Source organism: Somniosus microcephalus, chromosome 3 (genome assembly GCF_052327205.1).
Source record: "Somniosus microcephalus isolate GS21.2 chromosome 3, FLI_Smic_1.0, whole genome shotgun sequence".
NCBI classification, from domain to species: Eukaryota; Metazoa; Chordata; class Chondrichthyes; order Squaliformes; family Somniosidae; genus Somniosus; species Somniosus microcephalus.
In genome coordinates this window covers 9,867,723-9,892,842 of record NC_140989.1, presented here as the reverse complement: position 1 = coordinate 9,892,842, position 25,120 = coordinate 9,867,723, and the positions used below count along the sequence as shown (strand labels likewise).

General features: G+C 51.5%; 1 protein-coding gene and 1 pseudogene across 2 annotated transcripts in view; one reads left to right on the top strand and one right to left on the bottom strand.

Annotated features, from left to right (window-relative positions):
• LOC147120837 (uncharacterized) overlaps nucleotides 1-8,935 on the top strand; it is a 93,379-nt pseudogene extending 84,444 nt beyond the window's left edge. The window contains exons 8-9 of the transcript XR_015075798.1: nucleotides 3,899-3,977; nucleotides 6,462-8,935. The product of XR_015075798.1 is annotated as an uncharacterized LOC147120837 (transcript). The remainder of the gene's footprint in view (nucleotides 1-3,898; nucleotides 3,978-6,461) is intronic.
• The window catches only part of LOC147120835 (uncharacterized), a 225,593-nt gene that overhangs the window by 119,154 nt on the left and 81,319 nt on the right, over nucleotides 1-25,120 (bottom strand). The gene's annotated exons all lie outside the window — the stretch shown is intronic.

Genomic DNA, 25,120 nt, shown 5'->3' with positions numbered 1-25,120 from the left:
GTGATTCTGTGCAGAACGTTGCTGAACTACCTGGATCCGTGAAGGCGTAAGTCTCCACAAGCTTCTCACTCCTCTTAGACTTGATCTTTACTGGTACGATGGCAAGAATACAATCACTGTCACCGGCCCCAGTGAGTCCACAAGTCTCTGGTTCTAGCGACACCAGAGCACTTGAAACAACCTTCTCGTCGGTATTGTTTTCTTCACTCTTCTTAGAGACTTGTTCTTCTTTATGGATATGCAGCAGACTGGGATGTTTCCGAGTGCACTCTCTGCATGTTGTTCTTTGCTTACAGTTTCTACTCAGGTGCCCCTGAGAGAGACATCCAAAACATAGGCCGTTGTACTTCAGGAATTCGATTCTGTCCTTATGTGGCTGTGCTTTGATGTTGCTGCAGAAATCCAATGTATGATTCTTCTGGCAGAATAAGCATGGCTTCTGAAAGGCATTAGCAGGCGTCACTGTGCTGCTCTTTTTGGGAGATGAGTTCTGGGGCCTTTCTTCCTCGGCCTGAGTGACGATAGTTGCAAAGCTGCTTCCCCTGGAACCACCTTTCCTGAGAGTCTTTGATTCAACAGGCTTGGCTTTCACTCTTCCATCGGTGGTCGGGCTGGCGTCCTGGATGTTTCCAAACAATGGGTCCCTAGCAATTTTAGCCTGTTTGTCTATGAAATTCACTAAGTCTGCAAACCTGGCTCTACTTTTCCGTCTCTCCATTATCTCAAAGGCTGTTCTTCTCCATTGTTCTCTCATCCTGTAAGGAAGCTTAGAGATGATGATTCTCATAGTCGTAGGATTGTCCATCTCTTCCATGAATTCAACATCCTCCATGGTGTTGCGACATCCTATGAGGAAAAGAACATATGCGTTCAATGCCTCTCCGTCCTCTGATCTGATCTGTGGCCACTTGGTAGCCTTTTCAATATATGCAGTGGCTATCTTCAGCTCGTTACCATAGTGCTCCTGCAGCAACTTCCTGGCTTCTATGTATCCCCGGTCCAGTCTCATGTGTTCACAGCTTCTGACCAGGTCTTGTGGTTTACCACTGGTGTACTGTCCCAGGTAGTACAACTTATCACTGCTGCTCTCTGTTTTGGAGTCAATGGCTTGTTCAAAGGATCTGATGAAGGGCTTATACTTGAGTGGGTCGCCTTGGAACACTGGTATGTCTCTTTGAGGGAGTCGAAACAGATTCTGTTGTTTTACAAGCATCTCTGTAATTTCGTTCTGACGTTGCATCACTCGGTATAGGCTTCTCCCTGTGTCTTCAGGCCTCTGGTGGTCATCAGCAGGGTCTAGTCTAGACCGTCTGACGTCTGGGGTAGCATCACATGCTCCTGTTAGTGGAGAGGCCACTCTTCCACGCTGTAATGCCAGGGGATTGCCTTCGGACTCTCTTGTAACTCTTGAAGGTGCCCTGGATCCAACTCTATGTGACAACATTGACTGGCAGTATTCGCTCCCGCCGTCCCGTGAGCCTTCATAATCTTCATACGCACTCAACCTGGCGTCTGAGACCGCGATAGCTGTTTTTATCTCCAGCTGTTCTTTCTTTGCCTGCACCTGGGCCTGTTGGGCCTGCAGTTGGGCCTGTTGGGCCTGCAGTTGGGCCTCTTGGACCTGCAGTTGGGCCTCTTCCCATTCAAGAGCTTGCTTCTCCGCTAAAGATGCTGCGCGCGCCATCAACGCCGCCCGTTCAACCTCCTCTCTCATGCGTCGCGACGAGCTTGTGGTAGAAGCGACTGACCTGCGTCCAGAAACAGAGCTACCTTCTTTTCGATTTTTGCTCGGCCTGGCAGAAGTCTCTGAAATGCTATCGTCTGGTCCGACTTCATCGTCAACTTTATCTTTCTCTGCTGTATCAGCATCTTGACGAATCTTTAACATCCACTGTTCTGTGGCCTTGATATAGTCCTTAATGCTGGTTGATTTAAGATCAAACCAGTTGTGCTGATCAGCGTTTCCCTCTTCTTCAGACAGAAGTGCTAATACATCTTCATTGAGTACATTAAATTCTTCATGCAGCTTGGAGAAATCGTAATACATTATGTCTTCAGCTTTCTTAATATTAGCATTATCTTCCATGAGACGATCAATTATCTTCATTTTTCCAGTTATCTGAGCTAATTTAGCCTTCCTTGCACCTATGCTTCTATGTAACTTCTCTTCCATTGCCTTTGGGGGGAGCTTTATTTCCCTCTTTTGGCCAGCAATCCTTCTGGCTGGGGGAAACTCCTGGCTCCGTAAGGCCTCGGCCATTTTACCCGCAGCTCTTATTTAGCTTCTCAATAGAATGAACAAAGCAAGTAACAGTCACTGTACCTTCGCTTTCTTATATTGTCGTCTGGCTCCGTGACCATTCATGTATACGTTCGCCGACGATTCCGTCCTTTCCTTCTTAGGGAGCAAGTTTTTGACTAATGTAGTGGCGCTTCTTAGTTTCCAAACAGGCAGCCACTGAGCTGTGGGGCTTTTAACAACGAGTAGACGCGTGTCGAAATAAAACGTTCCCAAACGTAGCTTTGTCTTTTAAACTGTTTACTATAACACTTCACAAACGGAATTACAAAGCAAACACGTATAAACGAACACGGTCAAAAACTGTATTGCTCCAAACCTCACAACTTCTGCCTCCTTCAGCCACGTGGAGTTTAAACTGTAAAATGGCTGCATACCATGTGTGGCTTAGGGACTGTACCATTGTGGCAAGAATGAAGGGGGTGTCTCGGACTATACTACTGGAGCCAGAAAACAGGGGGTTTCTTAATACAATAAGTCAATCAGGTAAATTAACTGTATTGTGCTATTTAACCAATATTTTTAAGTATTTTCTTAAGCTTTTATGGCTCTTACAAGGGGCATAGATAGGGTAGATAGAAAGGACCTTTTCCCCTTAGTAAAGGGGTCAATAACCAGGGGGCATAGTTTCAAGGTAAGGGGCAGGAGGTTTAGAGGGGATTTGAGGTAAAACTTTTTCACCCAGAGGGTGGTTGGAATCTGGAACTCGCTGCCTGAAAGGGTGGTAGAGGCAGGAACCCTCACAACATTCAAGAAGCATTTAGATGAGCACTTGAAACGCCATAGCATACAAGGCTACGGACCAAGTGCTGGAAAATGGGATTAGAATAGACACGGCTTGATGGCTGGCGCGGAGATGATGGGCCGAAGGGCCTCTTTCTGTGCTGTGTAACTATGACTCTGTAACTGAGCCACCGCTTCCTCTGGTGTTGTACACACTGACAGAGTGTGCGGCTTATCCCCATGTGTATGTGAAGGGATATTCCAGATCAGGCGCATTCCCCAGACGTTCACCTTCAACTAAAGTTAGAGATAGCCGAATTCCATAAGAGGCTTAAATGGGTCTAAAGGTTCAGGCTCTCTCTCCCTTAAGGAATGGAATGACTGGGACAGAACAAGAGAAAAGGCTGTCTCTCCCAGCCTGGCCTTTCAAACTATTTCATTTCCTGTGCCTTTCCAGTCTTGACGAAGGGCTTGACCCGAAACCTCAACTCTATTTTCTCTCCATGGATGTTGCCTGGCCTGCTGAGTTTTTCCAGCATTTTCTGTTGTTATTTTGCTTCAATCTTTGATTGTTTTTGAATATTTAACTAATTCCCATTTCAAAGCTTGTTTACAACTTTGTTATCAACTGATCTTCTCTCAGGAGCCTGTATTCCTGTTCACAGCCTTGTCTGCTGAGACTTGTGTCTTTTAAACCCAGTCTATCTTTTATTATTAATATCAGAATTCTGTTCATGGTATCGTGTATTTCTCTGAATCATGGCTATTCCTTCACATATGCTGCATGGTTTGCTGCAAGTTGCTGAGTGGGATACAGTCCAACAATTTCTGACCACACGGCGGTTTCACGGTGATTATCAGTCACACATGTGGCAGCTCCAAAACTCAGACAGGTTCTTATTTTATTTCAGCTGAAACCCAAACTAATACACAGGAAGCCGCAACCTCTACTGTGGTGAGTACTGAACAACAGCTTTTAACAGATACCATGCTGTTAAATACACACCGTTCCTTCCTCTTTAGCCCCGTACGCTGTAGTGTGTTTCCTTTACTGTGGTGAACAGTGCTGTTCTGAGGGAGCTGACTCTTGCTGGGAAACAGATCACAAACGGCAGCAACCCCTCCCACTATCACACCAAGCAACTGTTGATCAGCAGTAAGCTTGGACAGTACCATTGACCATGGCCGTGAGTGAGGGGACATAGGAACAGGAGGAGGCCATTCAGCCCCTCGAACTGTTCCGCCATTCAATGAGATCATGACTGATCTCTGTATCAACTCCAGCTACCCGCCATGGTTCCGTAATACTTAATACCCTGACCCAACAAAAATCCATCCATCTCAATTTAGAAATTTTTAATTGACCCCCAGCCTCGGCTCTTTGGGGAGAGAGACTTCAGATTTCCACTGCCCTTTGTGTGAAGAAATGCTTCCTGACATCACCCCTGAACGGCCTGGCTCTAATTTTAAGATTGGGGCCGCTTGTTCTGGACTCCCCCCACCAGAGGAAATAGTTTCTCTCTATCTCCCTTTCAACCCCTTCAATCATCTTAAACACCTCGATTAGATTGCCCGTTAATCTTCTATACTTGAGAGAATACAAGCCTAGCCTGAGGAACACATCGAACCCTTTTAGCCCCCAAATCATTCTGGTAGGTCTCCACTGCACCCCCTCCGAGGCCAATATCCTTCCTGAGGGGCAGTACCCAGAACTGAATGCAGTCACTCCAGATGTGGTCTAACCAGAGTTTTATACAGGTGTAGAATAACGTCCGCCCTTTGTATTCAAGCCCCCCGAGATAAAGGCCAACATTCCGTGAGCCTTTAGAATTACTTTCTGTACCAGTCCACTGATTTTTAGTGATTTCTGTACATGGACCCTTAAATCACTCGGCTCCCCCACTGTTCCCAGCTTCTCACCGTTTAGAGAATATTCTGATCTATCTCAGGTGGAGCTTAGGTGGAGCTGAGTAAAATGTGGTGTATCCCCTTAAAGCCATAAGGTCTAATTGCCATACCTTGTTCAAGTAAATAGAAATGTGTGTGTGTGACAGCGTGACTCTGGAATTCATTGCCATTTAAAAAAGATGACAATGAATTTCCTGCTGTAACAAAACCAGCCGTCTGGGTCACTTGGGCACTCTGGTGATGTCACTGACTAGGAGACCAGCTCCATCTATTCTAAGCTGGAACCTTTTTGAATGTTAAGTCCATGTGAGCGACATCCATAGACTCTCCCTTGTGGGGAAGAGCATAACTAGAGGCCATCAATATAAGATAGTCACCAAGAAATCCAATAGGGAATTCAGGAGAAACTTCTTTACCCAGAGAGTGGTGAGAATGTGGAACTCGCTACCAGAGGGAGTGGTTGAAGCGAATAGTATCGATGCATTTAAGGGGAGGCTGGACAAGCATATGAGGGAGAAGGGAATAGAGGGTTATGCTGATCGAGTTAGATGAGGAAAGACGGGAGGAGGCTCGAGTGGACCATAAACACCAGCATGGACTGGCTGGGCCGAATGGCCTGTTTCTGAGCCGTATATCCTGCGTAATCCTATGAATGCTCCCCTGCCCTGGGCTTTCCTCCCCTTCCCTGAGCACGATTCCCTCCCGACACCTTACCGTTCCTTCAGTCCCCAGTCACAGCCTCCTGCTGCCCGAAACCCCGCTGCCACCCGCCCACCTGCCAGTGAGTGCTTCCCGCCGTGTTTGGGCAGGACAGCGACGGGGCCTATGCAGAGGAGGCCTGAGAGTTCAAATCCCCTGGGCCTCACGTTGTGAAGGGCTGATGGTCTGCTGCTCGTCCCAGCCCCCTGCTGTCAACCCCCGTCGGGAGTTCAGGTCTAGGGTCAGACATAAGCAAAGGCCAGTGAGACCAGGTACTGGAGGTCCGTGGAGCTTTACTGAGGGCCAGTGCCTTTAGCAGAAGGCCGACGGAGCCTCAGCAATGTATTAATGAGATGGGATCCTGGCTTTGCCTCTGATGTGGGATGCAGAGAGGATGTTTCCCCTCGTGGGGGAATCTAGAACTGGGGGGCATAATTTCAGAATAAGGGGGCACCCATTTAAAACGGAAATGAGGAGGAATTTCTTCTCTCAGAGGGTTGTGAATCTTTGGAATTCTCTTCCCCAGAGGGCTGTGGAGGCTGGGCTATTGAATATATTTAAGGTGGAGATAGACAGATTTTTGAACGATAAGGGAGTCGAGGGTTATGGGGAGTTGGCAGGGAAGTGGAGTTGAAGCCAAGATCAGATCAGCCATGATCCCATTAAATGGCGGAGCAGGCTCGAGGGGCCGAGTGACCGACTCCTGCTCCTACGTCTTATGTTCTTGTGTATGTTCTTGACAGGTTTGTGCAACAGGTAAAGGCGTGGGTTGGGGCGAGCCGCCTGTTTCCGTGTTGTAAACTGTGTATTTCTGTATTTCATTGTGTTTCAGTCGGAGGAAGGAGAGCTGTATTACGCCGATATTCAGTTCTTTCGACAGAAAACCGCAGGCCCAACATTCCTAATGAGTGAGGAGACAACCGAATATGCTGCCATCAAACGCGCATAGTGACTAGAAATAAATACTTTAGCACCTGCAAGTGATTTGGTGAAGGACAGTGAGTGCTGCAGGGGCCTGAGGCCTCACAGATGTTCACTCTGGTTTATTGGTATTTCCGCTCAACCATCATTGTTGCATTTCCTCACCTACAGTTGCAGAGCCTTGTAGGACTGAAGTCACGTAAGTCCCAGCGGCCCTCTTCTACCTCGCCCCAACAACCCATTCTGCACGCGGCAGCCTATGGGGGCATCATTTTATCCTCATGCAGCGCCCACACTTTCCCTCAGGGGTCACTAGGTGGAGATTAGATGCAGGAATCCCCACCCACTTCCTAACCCAGGGACAGTGAGGTAAATGCCTGCTTTTACACGGGGACCCTGTCTCAGGATAGTGAGTGAGATCCACACATACCACTGGGACCCTGTCTCAGGATAGCGAGTGAGACCCACACATACCACTGGGACCCTGTCTCAGGATAGTGAGTGACCCACACACACCACTGGGATCCTGTCTCAGGATAGTGAGTGACCCACACACACCACTGGGACCCTGTCTTAGGATAGTGAGTGACCCACACACTCCACTGGGACCCTGTCTCAGGATAGTGAGTGACCCACACACCACTGGGACCATGTCTCAGGATAGTGAGTGACCCACACACTCCACTGGGACCCTGTCTCAGGATAGTGAGTGAGACCCACACACTCCACTGGGACCATGTCTCAGGATAGTGAGTGACCCACACACCACTGGGACCCTGTCTCAGGATAGTGAGTAACCCACACTCACCACTGGGACCCTGTCTCAGGATAGTGAGTGACCCACACACCACTGGGACCCTGTCTCAGGATAGTGAGTGAGACCCACACACACCACTGGGACCCTGTCTCAGGATAGTGCATGACCCGAACACCACTGGGACCCTGTCTCAGGATAGTGATTGACCATACACTCCACTGGGACCCTGTCTCAGAATAGTGAGTGAGACCCACACACACCACTGGGACCTGTCTCAGGATAGTGAGTGACCCACACACACCACTGGGACCTGTAGGGAGTTTGCAAAATTCCCCCACCTCGCCTGCTTTCCGAATCAAACAAAGTTGGCCACTTTTTAAACGTACAAAATGGAGTTCTGGGACACGTGACCAGAAAGCTGCTGGGAGTGAGTCATTTTTCTCCCCAGCAACAAGACTGGAGACAGGGCCTGGAATTCTACAGTCCCTATGTGGATTCCAGGCCAGACATGGAATTGAATATGTAATAGCAAGTCGCCAGTAGGCCGGTAAGAACAATGAACCTGGTTGCACTGCAATCAGGGTTAAGCTAATTAAAACCATCATCGGGCCCATCCTAACAGATCCAATCATATCAGAAACTGTTTTAGAGGACTAGGCACCAGAGACACCATTGTGTGACTGAAACCAAAAACAATGAGGGCCGGTGATAAGGCCGTTAGTGGGAAATCGGCCGTTTTGCAGCCATTTACAGTTAACGAAGTAACCTGGGACACCTCGCGATCTGGGGGAGGCAAGGCAGATCGAGAGAGTATAACTGTTTTTAGTAAGCAGACAGAAAGAGCAGTTCGAGACACTTCGACTTGGAACACACTTCGGGAGAGACGGCTTCTACACTTCACTTCAATTTCATCCTGGGACTTCACTGCAAAAGGGAAACTTCGAGGACTCTACTGGGAGAAGCAGTCTCCAAGACGGGGAAGGCTATGCGCAGCAGGCCCATGCTTTGGTAAGCAGGCGAAGCTCCCGGTCCGTACTGCCTCCCGATTTAAACCTGACTGTTCCCCCCTCCGTGCCCACCACCTCAGGCAGGGATTCAGAGTGGAACCAGGAAGACACGGGACGGAGTGCACCATCCCGGTACGGACCGGAGCCCAGAGCGGGCCTCGCTAAATGGCGCAGCCCGACCCAGGAGGGAAGCCTTTTCGCCCAGCCAAGGAGGAAGATCCACTACCTGACTGACGGGAGAGTGTGTGGCCAGTGCACACTGAACTTTACCAGGCCAGACCAACTAAAGCTGCAGTCCCAGGACAACCTAAAGGCCTTTGTTCCAATGCGTTGGGTGAGCATGAGAGTCTGACCCCCCTTTAGTTTGACCTAGGTTAGGGATAGTGTAGGAGGTGGGGATAAGGCTAAGGGGAGTGTTAATGTGGGATACCCCGCGATGTGTCGTACTCCTTTCCGCCCTCGCATGCCCTCTGTTTTAAATATATAGTATTCCTTTTTTTTTCTCTTTTTAAAGTGCATAGAGCTGTAGCCTTGGTTTAGTATCGTTGAACCAATTAATTTCTCTGCTTGCTTGTTTTGTTTTATTTTTCTCTCAATAAAACCGTTATTATTTGAACCTTTCACCTGCTTGGCTGTCTCGAGCTTGTTATTCTGCGCATCAGCTGCCTGGTAGGATCCCAGTGTCAGAACTGAGTGGGAGTGTGGGGACGCCTCGAAAACGTCCACTGGGTCAGGCCCGGGCCAAAACGACCACCCAACCAACAACCCCTACAGACCCTGTCTCAGGATAGTGAGTGAGACCCACACACACCACTGGGACCCTGTCTCAGGATAGTGAGTGACCCACACACACCACTGGGACCCTGTCTCAGGATAGTGAGTGACCCGAACACCACTGGGACCCTGTCTCAGGATAGTGAGTGACCCACACACACCACTGGGACCCTGTCTCAGGATAGTGAGTGACCCACACACACCACTGGGACCCTGTCTCAGGATAGTGAGTGACCCACACACACCACTGGGACCCTGTCTCAGGATAGTGAGTGACCCACACACACCACTGGGACCCTGTCTCAGGATAGTGAGTGAGACCCACACACCATTGGGGCCCTGTCTCAGGATAGTGAGTGACCCACACACACCACTGGGACCCTGTCTCAGGATAGTGAGTGAGACCCACACACCATTGGGGCCCTGTCTCAGGATAGTGAGTGAGACCCACACACCACTGGGACCCTGTCTCAGGATAGTGAGTGACCCACACACACCACTGCGACCCTGTCTCAGGATAGTGAGTGACCCACACACACCACTGGGAACCTGTCTCAGGATAGTGAGTGACCCACACACACCACTGGGACCCTGTCTCAGGATAGTGAGTGAGACCCACACACACCACTGGGACCTTGTCTCAGGATAGTGAGTGACCCACACACACCACTGGGAACCTGTCTCAGGATAGTGAGTGACCCGAACACACCACTGGGACCCTGTCTCTGGTTAGTGAGTGACCCACACACAGCACTGGGACCCTGGCTCAGGATAGTGAGTGACCCACACACCACTGGGACCCTGTCTCAGGATAGTGAGTGACCCACACACCACTGGGACCCTGTCTCAGTATAGTGAGTGACCCACACACACCACTGGGATCCTGTCTCAGGATAGTGAGTGAGACCCACACACACCACTGGGACCCTGTCTCAGGATAGTGAGTGACCCACTCACACCACTGGGACCCTGTCTCAGGATAGTGAGTGACCCACACACACCACTGGGACACTGGCCTAGAAATTCATTATAGCCACTTTTGGGGCGGTAAAGTCGGGCGGCCGCTAAAGTTTGCGCCCGGCGCAAATTCGAGGCCACTTCGCCGATATTCATTAGCTTCGCCCGAAGAGTTTGCTCGAGCGCTAAAACTGGCGATGCACGGCTCTCTTTAGGCGCTATGCCGGAGGTGCTGAGCGATAGCGCCGAGGCCGGGCGCAGTGCAGGTGCGGCCATTTCTTGATTGACAGCAGACACCCTGGCGCCGGCCAGCTCTTAAGGGGGAAGGGTCGAGTTGGTCTGCTGCCACGCCCTGGACACTGCAGCCCTCCAGCTAGGCCTGAACACTGCTGCTGGACTCAAATAGCGCCTGAAAGGATGGAGAAGGCCCGTGAACGAGCGCAGCGCTTCTCAGAGCATGATCTGAGGGTGCTGGTTGGCGCTGTGGAGAAGTGACGCCATATTTTGTTTCCGGACAATGGGAAGAAGCCGGCGGCCCACGTCTACCGGAAAGCCTGGAGGCATGTCGCCACCAGGGTGACATCCAACAGTGAGGTCCCCAGGAGCGCTGTACAATGCCGCAAAAAGCTAAATGACCTCGCCAGGATTATCAGGGTGAGTACCCTTTCCAGTGTCCTCCTCATCCTTGCATGTGCACCTCACATTATGGGCAAAGGGACCTGAAAGCCCTAATGGCCAGCCCTCATGCAGCAGCTATGGGACACTCATGAACATCAATTGCACATTGTGCACTTAACACACTGGCCAGGCTATTCGACCATGGGAGGCAGTGCACACAAGATCAGGGCTACACACTGGCCAGGCTATTCCACCATGGGAGGCAGTGCACACAAGATCAGGGCTACACACTGTACTTAGAGGCCGTCCTCTCTCTTGCAGGCCAAGCAGGCCAATAATAAGAGGAGCCGGACTGAGACCGGGGGAGGCAGACCCCAGATCCAGCCGCTCACCGAGCTGCAACAGCGCGTGGAGCGCATCATGGGTGCCCGGGTGATTGGCCCCGTTGCATCTGGAGATGCCGACCCTGTTCTGGGCACCAATGGTAAGGACATCACCTTTTGGACCTCTCTCGTCCCACTTGCGCATCAGATCTACATCCTTTGCCACTGTCCGACCAATGCGCTGAATGCCACCACTCATGCATCCCTCGCTGACGCCCTCTCCTCACTCTAAAGCTACTCTTGTGCCTTCCTGCTTTCAGATGGTGAGGAGGAGGTCCCTGAAGTTGCCAGTGACAGCCCCTCAGAAGAGGAGGAGGAGGAGGAGCAAGAGGAAGGCGGCCCATCAGGGGAACCCTCAGCCGCGGCAAGCCATGCCAATGTAGGGGAGACGTCTTCCCTGGAGGGGAGCCTGGGGGAAGTGTCGGAGGGGAGTGTAGCTCCTGGGACCAGCGGCCTGCAGAAACGCGGGAGGGGGGTGGAAGCTCAGCGGCCTTCTCCCCAGAGGGGGGAAGGGTCGGAGGGGAGTCCAATTGCTGGGCCCAGCGGCATCCAGCAACGCAGGAAGGGTCGGCCAGCTCGGCGGCCTTCTCCCCAGAGGGAGAGTCCGGCCTCCAGTCCGGAGACGGTCAATGCCGAGGAGATGCGCCGCCTCGAGGACATGTCCGCGGACTCGGAGCGCCGGCACACGGAGCTCATGGGGGTAGTGGCATGGATGCCTGAGGCCATCGAGTCCCTGTCTCGGAGTGTGACCGAATTCGGGGCCTCACAGGCCACCAGTTTGGCGGAATTCGGGGCAGATCAGGCAGCGAGTCGGGCGGAATTCGGGGCAGCTCAGGCAGCGACTGGCCAGGTGATCAGTGGTGCCGTGCAGTCACTGGCTGCTCTGATGCGGTCACAGAACAGGGCAACACGGGCACTCACTGCTGCCTCACTCGCTGTGTCAGCCAGGCATCGCCAGGGCACCCGGCGCGCTGCAGCAGCACAGCGGTCTGTCCCTCGGCAGATTGCTGCGCATGCTGCAGTGCTGGCCCGGGCGAGTGCCAGTGTCTCAGGCGACCAGCGAGCGCCTGCCATCCGCCAGCTTGCCCCCATTCCTCCAGCCGCCACTGCCACTCCCCCAGTGGAGCTGCCACGAGCTGCTGCAGCGACTGATGCTGCCCAGCCACAGCTGCAGCATTCACCAGCCGGCCCCTCGCGGCCAGACCTCATCTAGGCCGACCCCCAAGGGCATCTGCCGTCACGACATATGCCCCTCAGGAGCCTTCCCCCAGCCTTGCAGCAGCCACTGGCCTCACTTTGAGGAGGAGCAGCAGGGCGTGCAGGGGCCGCCAAAGTTTGCAGAAGACATCGCCCTCGCGGGCCACAAAGTAGAGGGTGTGTCCAAATGTTTTGTTTTTTGGCATGAGTGTTTTGTGAAGGCTGAGGATGAAGGCCATTTTTGTTTACATCTTTTGTTAATCCTCCGCAGGTTGTGGGAGTGAGTCATGTGTGTGAGTGTTTTTTGGGGGTTTCGTGTGTTTTTGGTTTTCATGTGGGAAGGGCCCTGAGTTTGTACAATAAACCATTTTATTTATTCACATTGTCCATGTTTGATCTTTGAAGTGTTTGTTGCCTTAACCGGCTGAGGGCTTGCGGAGCGGCTGCAATCATGTTCTTTCATTGGCACATGCCATTCCCTGACAGGGGGCCTAGAAGTGACGTTCAATAAGCCGCCGACGGGCGGCCCTTGGACCTTCTGCCTCCCTCCTGGGCTGGTACTCCTCCTCCTCCTCCTCCTCATGCTCCTCCTGCTCCTCCTCCTGAGGTGGTGGTCCAACATGAGGTGGCAGTGCCTGAGTCCTGCGGATAGCCAGGTTGTGCAGCATGCAGCAAACGACGACGAATTGGGAGACTCGCTCCTGCGAATGCTGGAGGGCTCCCCCAGAGCGATCCAGACAGCGGAACCGTTGCTTCAGGACGCCGATTGTTTGTTCGATGAGGTTCCTGGTCGCTTGATGGCTCTCGTTGTATGCCTCTTCAGCAGGGGTCCTGGGCGCGCGGAGCGGGGTCATGAGCCAGGTACACAAAGGATAGCCTTTGTCCCCGATAAGCCATCCTCTTGGGTGAGGCTGTGCCTGGAACATGTCAGCCACAGTTGTCTGTCGCAGGATAAAGGCATCATGGCTGCTGCCTGGAAAGCGGGCATTGACAGCAAGGATGCGCTGCCTGTGGTCACACACCAGCTGTACGTTGAGGGAATGGTAGCCCTTCCGGTTGCGGTAATCCTCGGCATGCTCCAGAGGTGCCCGCAAAGCCACATGCGTGCAGTCAATGGCGCCCTGCACCATGGGGAAGCCCGCAATTCTTGCAAATCCCACTGCACGCTGCTGCTGCTTGTCCAGGGTCATGGGGAAGGAGATGAATTGACGTCTCCTTCTGAAAAGGGCATTGGTCACCTGGCGGATGCAGCAATGCACGGCGAACTGGGAGATGTTAGTGATGTGCCCAGCAGCGGATTGGAAGGAGCCGGTGGCATAGAAGTTGAGAGCCACCGTCACCTTCACTGCCACCGACAGAGACGTCCTGCACCTCAGCTGTGGACGCAGATCTCTGTGAAGCAGCTGGCAGATGTCTGCAACCACCTCCCTTCTGAATCGCAGCCTCCTAACACACAGCGCGGCAGACATGTTGAGATAGGAGAACTGCTGGCGGTATACCCTGGGTGGGTAAGGCCTCACTTGGCGACACCTGTTACCCCCTCTGCATCTAGCCAGGGCTGCCACTCTCTCACGGCGCCTGTAAGCCCTTCTGACATAATGCTGAAACTCGGCGTTGGCACCCAGTGCAGCCCCCATAATATGCTGGCAAACACTGAGATCTCAATGAAGGCAAAGAGAATTGCAAAGCTCTGGCCTGAGCCAAAAATACCTGTCCTAGTGTTGGGGCAAAGCAGTAAGCTCTCCTCCTTGGTCTCTCTCCAAAAATCCGTTGCACAAGAGTGAATGCTGCAAAATGGCTGCCCTTTATAGTGCAGGGTAAGTGCCCTTTAATTTGCGCTCCCCGCGGCCCACCTCGGCTGTGTACCGTTCCACTTCACAGTCGTTAGGGCCGCCCGGCGCACAATGGGGCGGCGCGAGTGAAGTTCCGGTTCCGGGCGCACAAAGGGCTTTGCACGACGAAATGACGTCATGATCTGCGCGCGCAGATGAGCGCGCGCAAAGACTTTGCGCCGGCGCTAAATGTCTACTGAAGTTGGGGCGAGGCGCAGATCGCGCTGCGCCCGGGCGCTAAGCGCCTAGCGCTCGAGATCTGCTCCTCCTAAGGCGCTAACGGCTGGCGCAGCCAACTGAATTTCTAGGCCACTGTCTCTGGATAGTGAGTGACCCACACGCACCACTGGGACCCTGTCTCTGGATAGTGAGTGACCCACACACACCACTGGGACCCTGTCTCAGGATAGTGAGTGACCCACACACACCACTGGGACCCTGTCTCTGGATAGTGAGTGACCCACACACACCACTGGGACCCTGTCTCAGGATAGTGAGTGACCCACACACACCACTGGGACCCTGTCTCAGGATAGTGAGTGAGACCCACACACACCACTGGGACCCTGTCTCAGGATAGTGAGTGACCCACACACACCACTGGGACCCTGTCTCTGGATAGTGAGTGACCCACACACACCACTGGGACCCTGTCTCAGGATAGTGAGTGACCCACACACACCACTGGGACCCTGTCTCAGGATAGTGAGTGACGCACACACACCACTGGGACCCTGTCTCAGGATAGTGAGTGACCCACACACACCACTGGGACCCTGTCTCAGGATAGTGAGTGACCCACACACACCACTGGGACCCTGTCTCTGGATAGTGAGTGACCCGAACACACCACTGGGACCCTGTCTCAGGATAGTGAGTGACCCACACACCACTGGGACCCTGCCTCAATATAGTGAGTGACCCACACACACCACTGGGACCCTGTCTCAGGATAGTGAGTGAGACCCACACACACCACTGGGACCCTGCCTCAGTATAGTGAGTGACCCACACACACCACTGGGACCCTGTCTCAGGATAGTGAGTGACCCACACACCACTGGGACCCTGTCTCAGTATAGTGAGTGACCCATACACACCACTGGGACCCTGTCTCAGGATAGTGAGTGACCCACACACACCACTGGGATTCCTCTCCCAGGATAGTGAGTGACCCGCACACACCACTGGGACCCTGTCTCAGGATAGTGAGTGAGACCCACACACACCACTGGGACCCTGTCGCAGGATAGTGAGTGACCCATACACACCACTGGGACCCTGTCTCAGTATAGTGAGTGACCCATACACACCACTGGGACCCTGTCTCAGGATAGTGAGTGACCCACACACACCACTGGGATTCCTGTCCCAGGATAGTGAGTGACCCGCACACACCACTGGGACCCTGTCTCAGGATAGTGAGTGACCCACACACACCACTGGGACCCTGTCTCAGGATAGTGAGTGACCCACACACACCACTGGGACCCTGTCTCAGGATAGTGAGTGACCCGCACACACCACTGGGACCCTGTCTCAGGATAGTGAGTGAGACCCACACACACCACTGGGACACTGTCTCAGGATAGTGAGTGACCCACACACACCACTGGGACCCTGTCTCTGGATAGTGAGTGGCCCACACACACCACTGGGACCCTGTCTCAGGATAGTGAGTGACCCACACACACCACTGGGACCCTGTCTCTGGATAGTGAGTGACCCACACACACCACTGGGACCCTGTCTCAGGATAGTGAGTGACCCACACACACCACTGGGACCCTGTCTCAGGATAGTGAGTGAGACCCACACACACCACTGGGACCCTGTCTCAGGATAGTGAGTGACCCACACACACCACTGGGACCCTGTCTCTGGATAGTGAGTGACCCACACACACCACTGGGACCCTGTCTCAGGATAGTGAGTGACCCACACACACCACTGGGACCCTGTCTCAGGATAGTGAGTGACGCACACACACCACTGGGACCCTGTCTCAGGATAGTGAGTGACCCACACACACCACTGGGACCCTGTCTCAGGATAGTGAGTGACCCACACACACCACTGGGACCCTGTCTCTGGATAGTGAGTGACCCGAACACACCACTGGGACCCTGTCTCAGGATAGTGAGTGACCCACACACCACTGGGACCCTGCCTCAATATAGTGAGTGACCCACACACACCACTGGGACCCTGTCTCAGGATAGTGAGTGAGACCCACACACACCACTGGGACCCTGCCTCAGTATAGTGAGTGACCCACACACACCACTGGGACCCTGTCTCAGGATAGTGAGTGACCCACACACCACTGGGACCCTGTCTCAGTATAGTGAGTGACCCATACACACCACTGGGACCCTGTCTCAGGATAGTGAGTGACCCACACACACCACTGGGATTCCTGTCCCAGGATAGTGAGTGACCCGCACACACCACTGGGACCCTGTCTCAGGATAGTGAGTGAGACCCACACACACCACTGGGACCCTGTCGCAGGATAGTGAGTGACCCATACACACCACTGGGACCCTGTCTCAGGATAGTGAGTGACCCACACACACCACTGGGACCCTGTCTCAGTATAGTGAGTGACCCATACACACCACTGGGACCCTGTCTCAGGATAGTGAGTGACCCACACACACCACTGGGATTCCTGTCCCAGGATAGTGAGTGACCCGCACACACCACTGGGACCCTGTCTCAGGATAGTGAGTGACCCACACACACCACTGGGACCCTGTCTCAGGATAGTGAGTGACCCGCACACACCACTGGGACCCTGTCTCAGGATAGTGAGTGAGACCCACACACACCACTGGGACCCTGTCGCAGGATAGTGAGTGACCCACACACACCACTGGGACCCTGTCTCAGGATAGTGAGTGACCCACACACACCACAGGGACCCTGTCTCAGGATAGTGAGTGAGACCCACACACACCACTGGGACCCTGTCTCAGGATAGTGAGTGACCTGTTCACCACTGGGACCCTGTCTCAGGATAGTGAGTGGCCCACACACACCACTGGGACCCTGTCTCAGGATAATGAGTGAGACCCACACACACCACAGGGACCCTGTCTCAGGTTAGTGAGTGACCCACACACTCCACTGGGACCCTGTCTCAGGATAGTGAGTGACCCACACACCACTGGGACCCTGTCTCAGGATAGTGAGTGACCCGCACACACCACTGGGACCCTGTCTCAGGATAGTGAGTGACCCACACACACCACTGGGACCCTGTCTCAGGATAATGAGTGAGACCCACACACACCACAGGGACCCTGTCTCAGGATAGTGAGTGACCCACACACACCACTGGGACCCTGTATCAGGATAGTGAGTGAGACCCACACACTCCACTGGGGCCCTGTCTCAGGATAGTGAGTGACCCACACACCACTGGGACCCTGTCTCAGGATAGTGAGTGACCCACACACTCCACTGGGACCCTGTCTCAGGATAGTGAGTGACCCACACACAACACTGGGGCCCTGTCTCAGGATAGTGAGTGACCCGCACACACCACTGGGACCCTGTCTCAGGATAGTGAGTGAGATCCACACTCCAAAGGGACCCTGTCTCAGGATAGTGAGTGACCCACACACACCACTGGGACCCTGTCTCAGGATAGTGAGTGACCCGCACACACCACTGGGACCCTGTCGCAGGATAGTGAGTGACCCACACACACCACTGGGACCCTGTCTCAGGATAGTGAGTGACCCACACACACCACTTGGACCCTGTCTCAGGATAGTGAGTGACCCACACACACCACTGGGACCCTGTCTCAGGATAGTGAATGACCCACACACACCACTGGGACCCTGTCTCAGGATAGTGAGTGATCCACACACACCACTGGGACACTGTCTCAGGATAGTGAGTGACCCACACACACCACTGGGACCCTGTCTCAGGATAGTGAGTGACCCGCACACACTACTGGGACCCTGTCTCAGGATAGTGAGTGACCCGCACACACCACTGGGACCCTGTCTCAGGTTCGTGAGTGACCCGCACACACCACTGGGATCCTGTCTCAGGATAGTGAGTGATCCACACACCACTGGGACCCTGTCTCACGCTAGTGAGTGACCCACACATCACTGGGACCCTGTCTCAGGATAGTGAGTGATCCGTGCGCCCCTGGGACCTCCTTGGTCTGTTGGGCTCAGTACCACTCAGTGCACTTTCCCACCAAATCATCGGTGGAGATTCACTATTATTAAAATTGAATAAATAAAAATTAATGTTGTTGACCTGTGCCTGTCCACAATGACCTGCTTATCGATTAGAATCCGGGAGCGCGAGTCTGGTTCATTCTTGTGATTTCTCCCACTGTTTTTTTTTCACAATTCAAATCGCTTTATTGGCATGATAAGTTACATCTTATGTTGCCAAAGCATCAAAATACATTTATGGTTTAGCACATAAACGCAGTTCTATTCATACAGTGTATAAACAGGTATATCCCTGAGTGTATAAATATACATTCGCATTGTTTATATATATTCTTTTCTTAGTTTACTGGTTGTCCCTCTGTTCATGGCAAGCTGTAACATAGTGTGCCGCCAGTGTTATACAGTTTCTCTCCTCTCCCAGTAGGAATGGGAGTTTTTGGTTGTCACTCAGATTTCTGAAATCAGGGCATATTTGTGAGAATTTTTGGTAGAAATTCTCCCTGATGCCCTGATATTTTCCACAAGCTGTGAGGAAGTGCATCTCTGTCTCCACCACTCCCTGACTGCAGTGAGAGCATATCCTGTCCTCTCTTGGCAGCCTGGTCTGCCTGTGTCTGCCTTTTTCGATCGCTAGGCTATGTTCGCTAAGTCTGTACCTTGTCAAGGTTCTTCTCAGTTTGTTATCCTTTACCATGGTCAGGTAATCAGCTATGTTGTATTGTCTGTTTAGGGCCAAGTAGCAATTGAGTTTGCTTTGGGTTTTTGTTGTTTCTGCCCAATATGTCAGATATTTTTCCTTTTGCTTAGCGACGATTGTGTTGGGTCGAATTCTTTGTGTTACCCTGTCACTGTCCTGGGGCTGGTTATTGTTAGTATTGTTAGTAGTTACTTCACTGAGTCCCAGGACTAGTTGACTGAGGGTATTCTTCTTTATGGTCAGCTCTTGGCATTTCAGGGCGTCGTAGTGATAGCATTGGGGATTGCTCATTTGTAGGTGATTCCAAAATTTGGTGGCTCTTTTTTGGATAGTGATTATTAATGGATATTGGCCTAGTTCCGCCCTGCATGCATTGTTTACTGTTTTCCTTTGAGTCCGGAGGATACTTTTACAGAATTCTGCATGTAGGATCTCAATTGGGTGTTTGTCCCATTTTGCAAATTCTTGTTGAGTTAGCGGTCCCCATACTTCACTGCCATAGAGTGCAATTGGTTCAATTACTGATTTGAAAATTTTGAGCCAAATGCTAATTGGGATTTCTATTTGGATTGATTTTTTGATGGCATAGAAAGCCCTTCTTGCTTTCTCTTTCAGTTCATTCACAGCCAGTTTGAAGTTTCCCGTAGAACTGATTTTTAAGCCCAAGTATGTGTAGTTAGTGGTTTGTTCAATTTTGGTTGTTCCTACTGTGAAATTTATTTTGGGTCCCTGATGTTTGGATCTTTGCTGGAACACAAGGACTTTGGTTTTTTGGGGATTTATTGTCAGGGCCCAAGTCTGGCAGATTCAATTGGGCTTCTGTTAATGATTCGCTACACCCACTTCGCTCAGGTCACTGAAAGGAATGACCGAATGTTTGCAGAATAGTGAATCTGGTCACTTCAATGGGCTGATGTTTAGCGCCCGGAACAAATAAAAAATTAATTTGGAGCAAGATTTGAGCCAATCAGAGACTGGTTTAAAGCACCTGGGAGAAAAGTTATTTAAATTTGCAGTAAAAGCTTAAAGCGGTGCATTTATCTGATAAATAATGGCAAATAAAATAATGCGTATAAAGATAGGGAAGAATGAAAATGTGGAACGAACGCTCAGACAGAGCAGGTCTGGCTTTTAAAGGATTTATGGGGTGAGTTTAACCTTCGGTGGTGGCGTGTAGCAGATCGACCTCAACAGAAAGGGAAATGGGGCAGAGTGTATCGCGGGCACCCCATCTGTTACCGCCCACTTCAACCATCACTGAAAGTTAAACTCACCCCTTTTACTCTTAACTTGTAAAATGGTATACTTTAGTTAAATATGTGAACAATAGTCACTCCTGAAATCAATGAGCAGCTTTATTATTCTGGTATTATCGTTTGTTACGCTGCCATTGTCTGCAATGCTGCAATATATTGGCAGATCAGTCAAACTCCGATCCCCTGAGGTCCTGGTGAACTACACAGTGTCCTGGTCAGGTGGCCTCTGGATTACTGTGTGCACAACAGTGGCGTCCATCCAAACCCTAGAGACTGTGCCCAAGGGAGCTGCCAGACAGGACCATGGTGACAGAGGGAAGCGCTCTGTAGACCAGCTAGGCTCATCAGCTTCCAAAAGAGCTATCTCAAATCAGACATTATAAATACAGAGTCAGCCATGGCTCAGTGGGCAGCGCTCTCGCCTCTGTGTCAGAAGGTTGTGTGTTCAAGCCCCACTCCAGCGACTTGAGCACATAATCTCAGCTGGCCCTCCCAGTACTGAAGGAGCGCTGCACTGTCGGAGTGTCAGTACTGAGGGAGTGCTGCACTCTGGGAGGGGTATTTTGATGCTTTGGCAACATAAGATGTACCTTATCATGCCAATAAAGCGATTTGTATTGTATTGTATTGGCAGTACTGAGGAAGTGCTGCACTGTCAGAGGGGCAATACTGAGGGAGTGCTGCACTGTCGGAGGGTCAGTACTGAGGGAGTGCTGCACTCTGGGAGGGGCAGTACTGAGGGAGCGCTGCACTGTTGGAGGAGCAGTACTGAGGGAGTGCTACACTGTCAGAGGGGCAGTACTAAGGGACGCTGCACTGTGGGAGGGGCAGTACTGAGGGAGCGCTGCACTGTTAGAGGGGCAGTACTGAGGGAGTGCTGCACTGTTGGAGGGGCAGTACTGAGGGAGTGCTGCACTGTGGGAGGGGCAGTACTGAGGGAGCGCCACACTGTCGGGGAGGCAGTACTGAGGGAATGCTGCACTGTCGGAGGGGCAGTACTGAGGGAATGCTGCACTGTCGGAGGAGCAGTACTGAGGGAATGCTGCACTGTCGGAGGTGCTGTCTTTCAGATGAGACATTAAACCGAGGTACCATCTGACCTCTCAGTTGAATGTAAGCGATCCCAGGGCACTATTTCGAAGAACAGGGGAGCTCTCCCCGGTATCCTGCCCAATATTTATCCCTCAACCAACATCACCAAAATAGATGATCTGGTCATTATCACATTGCTGTTTGTGGGAGCTTGCTGTGTGCAATTTGGTTGCTGCGTTTCCTACTTTACAACAGTGACTACACTTCAAAAGTACTTCATTGGCTGTAAAGCGCTTTGGGACGTCCTGAGGCCATAGAGGAGCTGTATAAATGCAAGTCTTTCTTTTTTAAGAAAAGAACAATACTTTCAGATACATCAGGAAAAGAGGGTAAAGTGTCAGAGTGCAGAGGATAACATTAGGATACACATCAGGAAGTACTTCTTCACACAGAGGGTGATCAACAGCTGGAATGTTATTCCTGGCCACTGGATTAATTTAAGGAACAGCTGGATGAGACTTAGGGCTGGTGTTCTGGAGGGATGTGTTCAAGTGGGCCGAAGGGTCTTCTTCATCCAAATGCATCTTGCGAACGATAATTGGAAGATATTCGCAAAGACTGAGGAAGGGTGAGCACTTCCTGCCTGTAGTGGGGAAGACCCCACTGCCAGAAACTAATTAAAGAGAGTTAGTGTTGTAGATAGTGTGGGTCATAGAGCAATGGGTGAGGCTTCTTCAGCTCGCTCACTGTGAAACAGCGCTACAATCTGCACCCAATGAATTGTGCTTTTAACTGTTTTATTATGCTTTCTCCCTTGTTTGTATTCTTGTATTAAAAATGCAAAATATTGATTTTTGAACTAAAATCAGCAGTGTTCAGATTGGCTGTGAATCTCTGCACCACATAAAGAACACTTTCTAATTATTTTGACACAACACCTTAAAATGCTGCATGTAATTTATGTAAATCCAATAAAGCCAATGTGGCCTGACCAGTGTCATCAACAATTCCAAGACCAGCTCAAGGAGAACAATCCGAAGGGAAGGCCTGTCCGTGATCCCCTGCGGCACCTGGGAGTAGATCCCCAGACAGGCCAACGCATGTCTTATTGATCAGGCTTTGGGGAAACAATTTCAACATCCACCCAATCAGCCCAAGCCTGATTGTCGTCCAGGTCTTGTTCCATGCGGGCATGGACTGCTTCATGATCTGAGGAGTTGTGAATGGCACTGAACACTGTGCAGTCATCAGCGAGCATCCTAATTTCTGACCTTATGTTGGAGGGAAGGTCATTGATGAAGCTGCTGAAGATGGTTGGGCCTAGGACGCTGCCCTGAGGAATTCCTGCAATGATGTCCTGGGGCTGAGATGATTGACCTCCAACCACCACAACCATCTTCCTTTGTGCTAAGTATGACTCCAGCCAGTGGAGGGTTTTCCCCCCTGATTCCCATTGACTTCAGTTTTACTAGGGCTCCTTGATGCCACCCTCGGTCAAATGCTGCCTTAATGTCAAGGGCAGTCACTCTCACCTCACCTGTGGAATTCAGCTCTTTTGTCCATGTTTGGACCAAGTCTGTAATGAGATCTGGAGCCGAGTGGTCCTGGCGGAACCCAAACTGGGCATCAGTGAGCAGGTTATTGGTGAGTAAGTGCTGCTTGATAGCACTGTTGATGACACCTTCCATCACTTTGCTGATGATTGAGAGTAGACTGATGGGGCGGTAATTGGCCGGAATGGATTTGTCCTGCTTTTTGTGGACAGGACATTCCTGGGCAGTTTTCCACTTTTTTGGACAGATGCCAGTGTTGTAGCTGTACTGAAACAGCTTGGCTAGAGGCGTGGCTAGTTCTGGAGCACAAGTCTTCAGCACGACAGCCGGGATGTTATCGGGGCCGATAGACTTGGCTGTTACCAATGCGCTCAGCCATATCTTGATATCACGTGGAGTGAATTGAATTGGCTGAAGACTGGATTCTGTGATGGTGGGGAGCTCCGTAGTACGCCAATATGGATCATCCACTCGGCACTTCTGGCTGAAGATGGTTGCAAATGCTTCAGTCTTGTCTTTTGCACTCACTTGCTGGGCTCCACCATCATTGAGGATGGGGATATTCAGGGAGCCTCCTCCTCCCATTAGCTGTTTAATGGTCCACCACCATTCACGACTGGATGTGGCAGGACTGCAGAGCTTTGATCTGATCCGTTGATTGTTGGATTGCTTAGCCCTGTCTATAGCATGCTGCTTCCGCTTTTTAGCATGCATGTAGTCCTGTGTTGCAGCTTCCCCAGGTTGGCACCTCATTCTTAGGTATGCCTGGTGCTGCTCCTGGCGTGCTCTTCTACACTCCTGATTGAACAAGGTTTGGTCCCCTGGCTTGATGGTAATGGTAGAGTGAGGGATATGCCGGGCCATGAGGTTACAGATTGTGGTGGAATACAATTCTGCTGCTCCTGATGACCCACAGCGCCTCATGGATTCCCAGTGTTGAGCTGCTAGATCTTTTCTGAATCTATCCCATTTAGCACAGTGGTAGTGCCACACAACACAATGGAGGGTGTCCTTAGCGTGAAGAAGGGACGTCTTCTCCACAATGACTGTGCGGTGGTTACTGCTGACAGTGCTGTCATGGACAGATGCATCTGCGACAGGTAGATTGGCGAGGACGAGGTCAAGTAGGTTTTTCCCTCATGTTGGTTCTCTCACCACATGTCGCAGGCCCAGACTGGCAGTTATGTCCTTCAGGACTCGGCCAGTAGTGGTGGACTGATGGACATTGAAGTCCCCAACTCAGAGTACAGTCTGTGCCCTTGCTACTCTCAGTGCTTCTTCCAAGTGGTGTTCAACATGGAGGAGTACTGATTCATCAGCTATGTGAGGGCGGTAGGTGGTAATCAGCAGGAGGTTTCCTTGCCCATGCTTGACCTGAAGCCATGAGACTTCATGGGGCCCGGAGTCAATGTTGAAGTCTCCCAGGGCTACTCCCTCCCAACTGTATACCACTGTGCCACCACCTGTGGTGGGTCTGTCCTGCCAGTACATCAGGACCTACCCAGGAATGGTGATGGAGGAGTTTGGGACATTGACTGAAAGGTATGATTCTGTGAGTGTGACTATGTCAGGCTGTTGCTTGACTAGTCTGTGGGACAGCTCTCCCAATTTTGGCACAATCCCCAGATGTTGGTGAGGAGGACTTTGCAGGGTTGACTGGGCTGGGTGTGCCGTTGCCGTGTCCGTAGCTGGTGCCGAGTTCAATGCCGGGTGGTCTGTCCGGTTTTATTCATATTATTATTTCTTGTAGCGGTTTGTTACAACTGAGTGACTTGCTGGGCCATTTCAGAGGTCAGTTAAGAGTCAACTACATTGCTGTGGGTCTGGAGTCACATATCGGCCAGACCAGGTAAGGATGGAAGATTTCCTTCCCTAAAGGACATTAGTGAACCAGATGGGTTTTTACGACAATGCGATAGTTTCATGGTCACCATTACTGAGACTAGCTTTTTACTCCAGATTGATTTAATTAACTGAATTTAAATTCCCCAGCTGCCGTGGTGGGATTTGAACTCACGTCTCTGGATCATTAGTCCAGGCCTCTGGATTACTAGCCCAGTGACATCACCGCTATGCCCCTATCTTTTGTTTTCCATTTTTTTTCTCTCCCTCACCTGGCAGCTGTCGATCATTCTGCCATCGCCATTTACACTTCATCTAGAGCCATCTTTTGTTTCTTAACTTGTCCCATTACCATTTCCTTTTGCCTTGCACCATCATCCCTTTTGCCTCTTAATCTCTCCTGCCTTCCATCCTATCACAGACCTTCCCTTTTGTTCTTTCCCCCCCTCCTCCC